This window comes from Apium graveolens, chromosome 5 (assembly GCF_009905375.1).
Source record: "Apium graveolens cultivar Ventura chromosome 5, ASM990537v1, whole genome shotgun sequence".
In the NCBI taxonomy this organism is placed as follows: Eukaryota; Viridiplantae; Streptophyta; class Magnoliopsida; order Apiales; family Apiaceae; genus Apium; species Apium graveolens.
The window spans coordinates 243,708,464-243,719,570 of NC_133651.1; positions in this window are offsets into that span (position 1 = coordinate 243,708,464).

Consider the following 11,107-nt stretch of genomic DNA (forward strand, 5'->3'; position numbering starts at 1 on the left):
AAAGGAAACTAAAAGGAAATCTAATAGAAATGGGAAGGTAGGGGTTAACAAACATAACAATTACACACCTGATAAGTATGCTCCTAGAAAAAGCTGTGTGCATTGTAGTAGTGTTAATCATCTATCTGCTAATTGCAAATCTATTAAGAAAACTCCCATACTTGTGCCCTCTTCCATGCCTAATATGTCTGCATCACCTCTGCATGCTATGCCTGTTATGTCTCAACAGAATCCTTATGCACATTTTGCAAACATGCCATATTTTAACAATCCTTATCTTGCTGCATTTAGTATGCCTCAATTGCCATACAATATGCCAATATGGAATAACATGCTTGCACAATCCATGCCTTATCAAATTCCAAATATGCTAAATGATTCTGTGACTAACCCTACTCCTCAACCAACTACATCTAAGATCAAGGTTGACTCAAAGTTACCTAAGTCTAAAGATGCAGGAGGAATGAAGTCTAGGAGAAAGGCTAACAAGAATGGACCCAAGGAAACTTGGGTACCAAAATCAACTTGATTGATTTTATGGTGTGCAGGGAAAAAGAAGAAATCTATGGTACTTGGACAGTGGCTGTTCAAGACACATGACAGGAGATTTCTCCCTGCTCACAGAGTTTAAGGAGAGAGCTGGCCCTAGCATAACCTTTGGAGATGACAGCAAAGGGTTTACTATGGGATATGGCTTGATTTCAACAAGGAATGTCATAATTGATGAAGTTGCATTAGTTGATGGTCTCAAGCACAACTTACTGAGCATCAGTCAACTATGTGATAGAGGGAATACAATTTCCTTCAATTCAGAAGCCTGTGTTGTCACCAGTAAGAAAGACAACAAAGTGGTTCTAACTGGAGTTAGAAAAGGAAATGTGTACTTAGCTGACTTCAACTCTACAGATGCAGAATCTATTACTTGTCTCTTCAGCAAAGCAAGTTCAGCTGAAAGTTGGCTATGGCACAAGAAGCTATCCCATTTGAATTTCAAGACAATGAATGATCTAGTCAAAAAGGACTTAGTTAGAGGAATTCCTCTTGTTGAATTCTCAAGGGATGGTTTGTGTGATGCTTGTCAGTTGGGCAAACAAAGGAAAGCATCATTCAAAAAGAAGCTTGAAACAACAATTGATGAACCATTACAGCTGCTACATATGGATTTGTTTGGACCAGTCAATGTATTGTCAATTGCAAGAAAAAGATATTGCTTGGTGATTGTAGATGATTTCTCAAAGTTTTCATGGGTCTATTTTCTTGGATCAAAGGATGAAGCAAGTGAAATCATTATCAATCATATCAGGCAAGTCAATAATTATCCTGACTTGAAGGTTAGGAATATCAGTAGTGACAATGGAACTGAGTTCAAGAATTTGACAATGAGGCTGTTCTGTGAAGAAAATGGAATCATGCATGAGTTCTCAGCTCCAAGAACACCTCAGCAAAATGGGGTAGTTGAAAGAAAGAACAGATCTTTAATTGAGGCTGCTAGAACAATGCTTGAAGAATCAAAGTTACCAACATATTTCTGGGCTGAAGCTGTTAATTGTGCCTGCTACACTCAGAATATTTCTTTGATCAATCAAGCTAAAGGCATGACTCCTTATCAGTTGTTCAAGAGAAGAAAACCAACTATAAACTTTCTTCATGTCTTTGGATGTAAATGCTTTATATTGAGAAATCAATCTGACCATAAAGGGAAGTTTGATGCAAAGGCTGATGAAGGGATGTTTGTTGGTTACTCAGCTGGAAAATCTTATAGGGTCTACAATCTAAGAACCAACATTGTTATGGAATCTGTGCATGTTGTGTTTGATGATAAAAAGATTGATGGACTAACAGATGAGGGACACCATGAAAGACTCAAATTTGACAACATTGAGATATATTGTGATGATAGTGAAGAGGAGATTGCTGGAGATGACACTTCAAAAGGGATTCAAGATATGCCCTTGGATAATGCACAGAATTCTGCATCCGTTGAAAGAGGCAATGCAGTATCCGTTGAAAGACATAGTACATCATCCGTTGAAGTACATAATGAAGCATCCGTTGATCATAGTTCATCAACGGATAATTGATTTACATCATCAATTGATAGAACTCCAAGTTTCCTGCAAAGGACCAACAACTCAGGGGGAGTTTCAACTGATCAACACTCTGTCTCACATCACGACAATACTGAGGCCACCTCATCTAGAGCACATCTTCCACCTCAAAGGAAATGGACCAAGAATCATCCCTTTGAACTGATCATTGGTGATGCATCATCTAAAGTGCAAACAAGAAAAGCTACTCAAAATGAATGTCTGTATAGTAGTTTTCTATCTCAGGAGGAACCTAAGAAAGTGGAAGAAGCCTTAATGGATCCAGATTGGATATTAGCTATGCAGGAAGAGCTGAACCAATTTGAGAGAAACAAAGTTTGGAAGCTGGTACCCAAGCCAAAGAACAAGAGTTCCATTGACACAAAATGGGTATTCAGAAACAAGATGGATGAAAATGGCATTGTCATAAGAAATAAAGCCAGATTGGTTGCTAAAGGCTATTCTCAACAAGAAGGAATATATTTTGATGAAACATTTGCTCCAGTTGCAAGACTTGAAGCCATCAGAATCTTTCTAGCCTATGCAGCTAATGCCAATTTCAAAGTCTATCAGATGGATGTCAAGAGTGCATTTCTAAATGGGGAATTGGAGGAAGAAGTTTATGTAAGCCAACCTCCAGGTTTTGAAGATCAAAATTTTCCAGACCATGTGTATTATCTGTTGAAAGCACTCTATGGACTAAAGCAAGCACCTAGAGCCTGGTATGAGACTTTGTCAAAGTTCCTTCTAGATAATCATTTCACAAGAGGTACTGTTGACAAAACTCTCTTCTTTAGAAATGTTAATGGCTCTAAGATACTTGTACAAATTTATGTAGATGATATTATATTTGGATCTACAGATGATAAGCTTTGTAAAAAGTTTGCTAAATTAATGCAAAGTAAATATGAAATGAGCATGATGGGATATCTAACTTACTTTCTTGGGTTACAAGTAAAATAAGTTAGTAGTGGAATTTTCATTAGTCAAACTAAATATATTTATGATCTTTTAAAGAAGTTTGACTTAATGGATTGTTCACCTGCAAAAACTCCCATGGCCACTGCCACTAAGCTTGAATTAAACAAGGCTGAAAAGTCTGTGGATATTACAAGTTATAGAGGCATGGTTGGCTCACTTTTATATTTAACTGCTAGTAGACCTGATATAATGTTTTCTACATGTCTCTGTGCTAGATTTCAAGCTGACCCTAAAGAATCTCACTTAGTGGCCATTAAAAGAATTTTCAGATATCTCAAGGGGACTCCAAATCTAGGAATTTGGTACCCTAGAGAGTCTGGTTTTGATCTAATTGGCAACTCAGATGCAGATTATGCAGGTTGCAAAATAGACAGGAAAAGCACAACAGGCACCTGTCAATTTCTAGGGAACAAGCTTGTATCATGGTTCAGCAAGAAGCAGAATTCTGTTTCCACATCAACAGCTGAAGCTGAGTACATTGCAGCTGGTAGTTGCTGTGCACAAATACTATGGATGAGGAACCAGTTATTTGACTATGGTATGACTGTTGACAAAATTCCAATATTTTGTGACAACACAAGTGCCATTGCCATTACTGAAAATCCAGTGCAGCACTCAAGAACCAAGCACATTGATATCAAGTACCACTTCATTAGGGAACATGTGATGAAAGATACAGTGGAACTTCATTTTGTTCCAAGTGAACAACAAATTGCAGACATATTTACCAAGCCACTTGATGAATCAACATTCACAAGATTGGTAAGTGAGCTAGGTATGCTTAATTACTCTTAAAATTCATATCCTTATTGCAATTTGAATTGAAGCCTGAAATGTATTAGCTGCAAGAACAAATTTGATTTTTAACACAGATTATTCCATCAACGGATATTCCCTATCCGTTGAAAGTCAAAATTGTTCTGTCAACGGATGTTCATTATCCGTTGAAAGTCATATACATTTCTGGAATTTTTATCCGTCAACGGATAAAACTGAAGTGCTCTTCAACGGATGATAGTTTACCTTATCCGTTGAAATATCACATCAGTCGATTCAGGTGTTTCATAGCCGTTGATTCTATTGTCTTAACCGTTGATACTCATACATACAGCTGTATGTATTTGTTTTAAAGGTAGTTTTTAGAATACTTACAGTTTATTCTTAAATGGCTGAAATTCACTTACATATATTTATTGTTTAATCTCTTATTTATGCTTTTTTAATTTGAGAAAGTATATAAGCCCTTCTGATTTTTCATTTTTTACTTTACGCTTTCTTGAAATTTCAAAGCTTTTACCATTTTCTCTCTGCAAAACCTTCAAGTTATTCTCTGCAAATTCTACTCACAACAATGGCACCAGTAGTAAAGATTATGTCTCAATCCGGATTCATCTATGAGAAGAACAATTTCATAGCTTTGGTAGAAAAGAATGAAGCCCACTCCGATTATCACAAAATGATGGACTTCATCAAAAACTGTAAACTTAGCTATGCAATGCTGGAAGCCCCAACGATTTATTGTGAAGTAGTTGAGGAGATTTGGACAACTGCTGAGTTCAACTCAATAGATATGACTATCTCCTTCACTCTCAAAGGTAAAAATCACTGTGTTAACTGTGATGATTTACTAGCATGTTTTAAATTACCTGAGAACGATGCCATAACTTCATCTCTTGTTAATATGCTCTATATGCTTGTTTCTGATAGGTATTTTAATTTTAGCAACTATGTTATGCTAGAATTGGGTACTAGATTAGGTAATAAAGCTAATAGATCTAATAACATCTATTATGCTAGATTCTTTATGTTATTGGCTAACCATGTTGCTGAAGGTTTGGTCATAACCAATGAGAATAATAAACTCAAGTGCTGGGCACAAGAGAAAAGAGTTCTTGCAGATTTATTGAGAATGGATCTCAACAGCAGTGTGCCATTGGTATATTTACCAATCATGAATGCACCTCAGGTAAGTGAGGTAATTGCTTCTACAACTCCTACTTCTTCCAACCCCTCTATTTCTTTATCTTCTAGTGTGGCCATGGAATCTGTGACAATGCCCCAACAGATTCCTACCAAGGTCACCAAAACTAAACTTTCAAAATCAAAGACAAAGAAAACTACCTCTGTTGTTTCTCAAAAGACAACAGTTGTAACATCTACCATTAACCTTGAAGGGAGTGAACAGGGTGTGAGTGGTGAGGGGAGGGGTGAACATCAAAGAAACCCCCAGGATAAGGAAGGAGAGATAAGTGCTTCCCAAGCTAGCCAAGCCACAGTTTCTCAAAAAGCTGTGATGGTTGAAAGGGTTACTAGCATATCCCTAGCTGCATCCTCCCAAAAGGATGTAACTATTGAAAATATTTCCCAACCAGGAACACAGAACAAACGAGGGAGGGACACTAAAGCCAAACACTCATCAACAAAAGCCTTTATTAGAAGAAAGAGAGCAAGAACCCAATCTTCTACACAGGGTGCACACACTGCACAGATACATCCATCTGTATCTATGCCTTCTCAAACTCAGTTTGATGTGGCTCCAACAAATGTGGAGTCACAGCCCCATTCTCTCACAATTAACACACATCAATCACCACACACTTCTTCACCATCTCTAGATATGGATATGTTATTCCCATCAATTCCTGATTCTCTCTCTTTACAACTCAGGGAGGAGCCCCACTCAAATACAGGTGATCATCATCTTTTAGATGATTTGTTGGATCACCCGCAAATTCTTTCAGATGTAATTGAAGGATCTGTGTCACCAAAACTCATATCAATCTATACAGATTCAACAGTTATATCACTTTCAATTTTTACTTCTTTTCCTTCTTCAACGGATATCACTCATCCGTTGACAAGTGGTTGTTCTTCAACGGATAAGCTTAACAGCAGTTATCCGTTGATATCATCAGTTTCACCTTCAACGGCTATTCCTCATCCGTTGATAGTCTCTACACACACAACTGAAACAATTCCAAGTGTAGAAGACTTGATTACTGTACAATCACTTCTAGGACTGAGGGAAGTGAGTGATAATTTGAGTGAGAGGCTGGGTTGCTCCCAGGCAAAAGGAGAGATTGAGAGCTCAAACATGCATGCTATTTTTTCCAGCATGGCAAAAGTAAGTGAGAGGAGTACCACCTTAGTAGGTGAAGGTGAGGGAGTGAGTTGTGTGAGCCAGGGGGAGCCCCTGATGCAAGAACATAGAGAAAATGAGAGAAAGGCAGGTACAACAGAAATAAGGATGGATCCAGCCATTGCTAGTGAGTCAATGATTGTGAATGATGCTGAAAAGGAAAGACAATTTCAGCAACATTACAAAGCTGTTATTGATAACATTTCCTTGGATGCTGACACTTTTACTCATCCTGTTTCAGCCTATCAATTATTAGCTGCACAGGGCAATGTGGAGGCAGAAAAGACACTACATCTAGTACATACAACAGCATCTCTTCAAAGGGACAAAGCTGCTATTAACAAGATGCCTTCAACAGCTGGTGAGTCATTTGAAGAATTTGGAGTAAATTCTGATGATGATGACTTTGTTTCTTCTGATGGAAGCATGAACTTAGGGGGAGATGAAGGCCCTAGTTCTATTCCAAATCTACCTGAATGGGCCTTCACAAAGGAGTCTACAACAGGGCAATTCAATGTCTCCTTAGTCAAACAAATCAGTACTATCAAACATGCCATTCAGAAAACTTCTCATGCTGGTACAAAGGCTATCCTTACAGCTCACTTGGACTCACTGCATCTCATGAAATTGCAGCAAGTAAGACAGAATCTGAGTGTGGATGAACTCGGAAAGGATATTGCTGACTTGAAATCCTACAATTCTGAAAAATTGGATTCAGTCATGCCCTATGGTACAATGCAGGACATTTTGTTGAGATTGAAAAAGGAATCACATACTGAAAAGAGGCTGGCCAAATTGGAAGACAGAGTTCAAGTTATTGAAGATTCTGTGGCCACCATTCTTCACAACCAACAATCTCAAACAAATCTACTTATGCAGCTGGCAAAAGTACAGGGCTTGACCCCTCTCCTTGATGATAACAAAAAGGGGGAGAGTAAAAGGGAAGGAGAAGGAGAGCCATCTACAAAAATCCAAATATCTAAAGTGCTAGTTCCTGCCATCACTACTTCTCCAATCATTCAAATCAAAGGAAAGCCTGATGGAATTGATTTAATCCAGCTAGCAGCAGCTGAAATTCAAGTGAAAGAGCAAAGGAGGAGAATTGATGAAAGGATGCAACAGCTGTTTGGCTCAACACAAGATAAATCAATATCTGTGAAACATAGCACAAAGGTTGAACCAATCAATATGGAGCACAAGCCAGAAAGGAGAAATAAGGTTGGAGAGACTTCTTTCAAGAATCTAAAACCTATGGTTCTCAAGCCCAACACCAGATCCAGCAAGGACTCCACAAAGAACCCTCTAGACTTTGCTCAGATGAAAGAAGTGGACTTTCTTCTTCCAAAGCCTGATGAAGACAAAGTTTTGGGTACTAGCATCATAAAACACAAGGAGACCATGGATGAGGCAGTAAGGAGAAACATGGCTATTATCTTTAGAGAGGGAAAGAGCATATGTGATGCAAGGACATCCCAAATTCTCAATAGCCAAGAGGGAAGAAACCAAAAGGTTAAAGAAAGAAGCTGAAAAACTCAAGGCTGACAAAAGAGCACAAGCAAAGCTTGAACAAAAGCTAAAGTCAAGTCTAGTTAAAAATGAGAAAGGAATTGAAGTCAGGGGTGAAGACAAGATTGCAAACTTAGATGAGGTTTTTGGGAGTATATTTGGTGAAAGTATGGAGGAAAAAGAGGAATGGCAGAAGGGAAACAGAAGAAAGGCCAAGGCACATAGAAGGAGTGAAGGCAACACTGAAGAAACTAAATCTCTACCTTTCATACCTGAACCCTTTGTTGCTGATCCCACTATAAACATCCATGGTGAACCAATCATCCCAAAAGAGGAACCTATTGATTGGGACACCATCAATTTGCCTACCTTTTTAACCACTCTTCCACTACCAAAGAAACAGAAAAGAAAATCCAAATCTACACCTCCCCTAAACTCTAAGAAATTCACTCAAAAACATAAACCTAACCCTAAGCCACCCATTTCTAAAGATGATTATGTTCACATCTGTGACAGAAAAAAAATTTCAGACATTGAACTCTATCTGGATGAGCTGGAGGATGTAAGGGGAATTGCTGCTTACAGACAGCTACCAGAGAGATTGGTGTTCAGATACAAAGGAGCTGGGGAAAGAACATGGCCTCTCTACAGGATTCTGAATGAAGGCTACTCTACCTTGATCAGAGTCTTTTCAGCCATACAAAAGGATTATGGCTTTACCAGGACTGCCAAGACTGAAATTTTCAACAAGATTGCCAACATAAGGAAAATTTGGAGGGAGCCCAATGCCTTGCCCAGAACCTTACTCATTCAAGAAATGGGAACTACAATTCACAAATCACCTCATTGGTTGATGGAATTCAGAGATGATAAAGGAGTCAGAAGATTTTTCAGACTTGAAGACCAACTCAAGATTGCCAGCAATGAAACTCTCAAAGAAATGCAATCTAAGTTGGATATCAGTGATGAAGATGAAGCTGAATTCTTCAGACAACTCCAACTTCAAATTGAGGAAAATGACAAAGGGCTAGGAAAGAAAACCAGGGATCAAAGAAGAAAAAGATGATTTGCTCAGGCTAGAGGAGCATCCTTGGAAATACTGTAAATCTTCAATTACCTTCTAGTACATACACTTTTGCAGCACTTTTGAATTTCTACTTAGTTTCAGTTCATATATTTGTTAAGTATTTTGTTATCATCAAGTTAACCTTGAATTTATGTCTACAATTCTTATAGACATAAATAGGGGGAGATTGTTAGGAATATATGTGCATTAGTTTGATGATGTGTTTAACAAAACACTTAAGTAGAAATCTAGTGTTTGTAGCCTCAACGGATAAGACCATTTTGGCTATCCGTTGATGGTGTAGCTTTACTTAGAAATAAGTCTAGTGTTGTAGCACATTTCAGTCTCTGAATTTGAGATATAAATTCTTAAATGTTGAGGGAAATTATAAGTCATGTTGACTACTAGAGGATATGCAGATAGGAAGGCCAATTGTAAGTATTTCATGCCTTGTAATTTTGTATAAATGAAATGGTGTCAACGGATAACTTAAAGACCTTCAACGGATGAGAAACAAAGCTTCAACGGATGTCTCTAAAGCTTCAACGGATAACATCCTTCAACGGATGAGTGCATCAACGGATAGAGCTTCAACTGCTAACACATCAACGGATAAAGCCATCAACGGATGAAGGCTTCAACGGATGTTCTGTTAAATAGCAGTTGACAAGTGGTAGTTGTACCTACAAACAGAGGCACATGGGTTGACAGAGACAACTGAGATGTGGTAGCCTATTTCAGGAACATCAGAAAAAGCAGCCGTTCTACTCTAGTATAAAGAGGCAATAGTCAACAATGCACTGGAGTAAAAATGGAGAAGAAACAAGTGGAAAACTTATTTTATTATTGTACTTTTTATCTTTGTCTTCACTTGTAAACTTGGTGATATATAAACCAAGTAGCAGCTAGTAATTAGAAGAGAATTTTTCCAGAGCTGTTTAGAAAAATCTTGAGAGAAAAATTATCTAGTTTGTACTAGGATGCAGCTGTGATTAACTTCTTGAATCACATATTTTCTGAAATACCATCTCTGGTGGAACAACAATCCACCAGAAAAGTTTTTAAGGTCTGTTGTGTTCTTTACATTAGTGTTTGAATATATATCTGTCAGTATTAGCTTAAAGCAATTCATACACTTGTTTATCTTAAACACATAGCCTTTGAAACTGCTCAAAACTTGAAAAAGTTTTGAGATTTACATTCAACCCCCCTTCTGTAAATCTCATTGTTAGTTCATTAGGAATAACAGCTATCCACATCAAAATTCAAGTTGTCAATGGGCAAGTCCTTCGCTTCATCAACTTCTAGTATTTTTGCTTCCCTAGACTACCCAATCCACAATGATGTTTTTTCCAATCGCAAACCCATTCACAAACCCATTCCCAATAGCAATTTTTAAGTACTCGTAATCATCAAATGTCTCATAGCGCAAGTGGACATCATTTGTGTGAGTCTGATACAAAAAATATTGTTAGCATAACAATTCTAACAAATTAAACATTTTTTTTGCCAATTGACAAATAAAATATTTATGCGTTCATATGAATAATATCATTAAAATTTGGATTTATCTTTATGTACTCTTGCGAGATTTCATTTGGAGCGGTGAATCTCTTAGAAATAGAGTCGAATAGGAGAGATACCGATTTTTAAATCATTTTAGTCGACTTTGATAATTGTTATAAGTCTTATTACATTTAAATTTTTCATCAAGTTGGGGAACAATTCTGTCGATTACTCTTTGTTTAGTAAAGATACCACTATTATCCTGCCATCTTCGACTCGCGACATCAACCATAAACTCTAACAATGCATTACTCTCATCTATCGGCCATTGATCATAACCAGCTCTTTTTTTGGCACTTTGCGAATCAGTCACAATAGAACTTAAGTTTTTAAATTTTTAGAACATATGTATCACATAACAATGCATAAAAATTGACAATTGATAATATATTATGATATGTAACAATTTTTTTTGACATATTTACACATGTTTATATAAAATTTAACTATATAGAAAATATGCATTATATGCAAAATTATAGATATAACTATACATACCATATATATTATGTACAAGAACGAAAAGAAAAAAAAGACAAATCTAAAGAAAGAAGAAGACAACCCTGGAGCACCAGGGCAAGCAAGAACATATAAGTATACACTCATGGTATAAATACTTACAAGTAATATCTTTTTCACTCATTATTATCTATTTTCTGATAAAAAATTGTTATGATTTGAAAATTTATCAAAATCATTACTCAAAGTAAAAGATTCAGGTTCATGAATTTATATATAAAATGTGAAGCAGATACTTCAAAA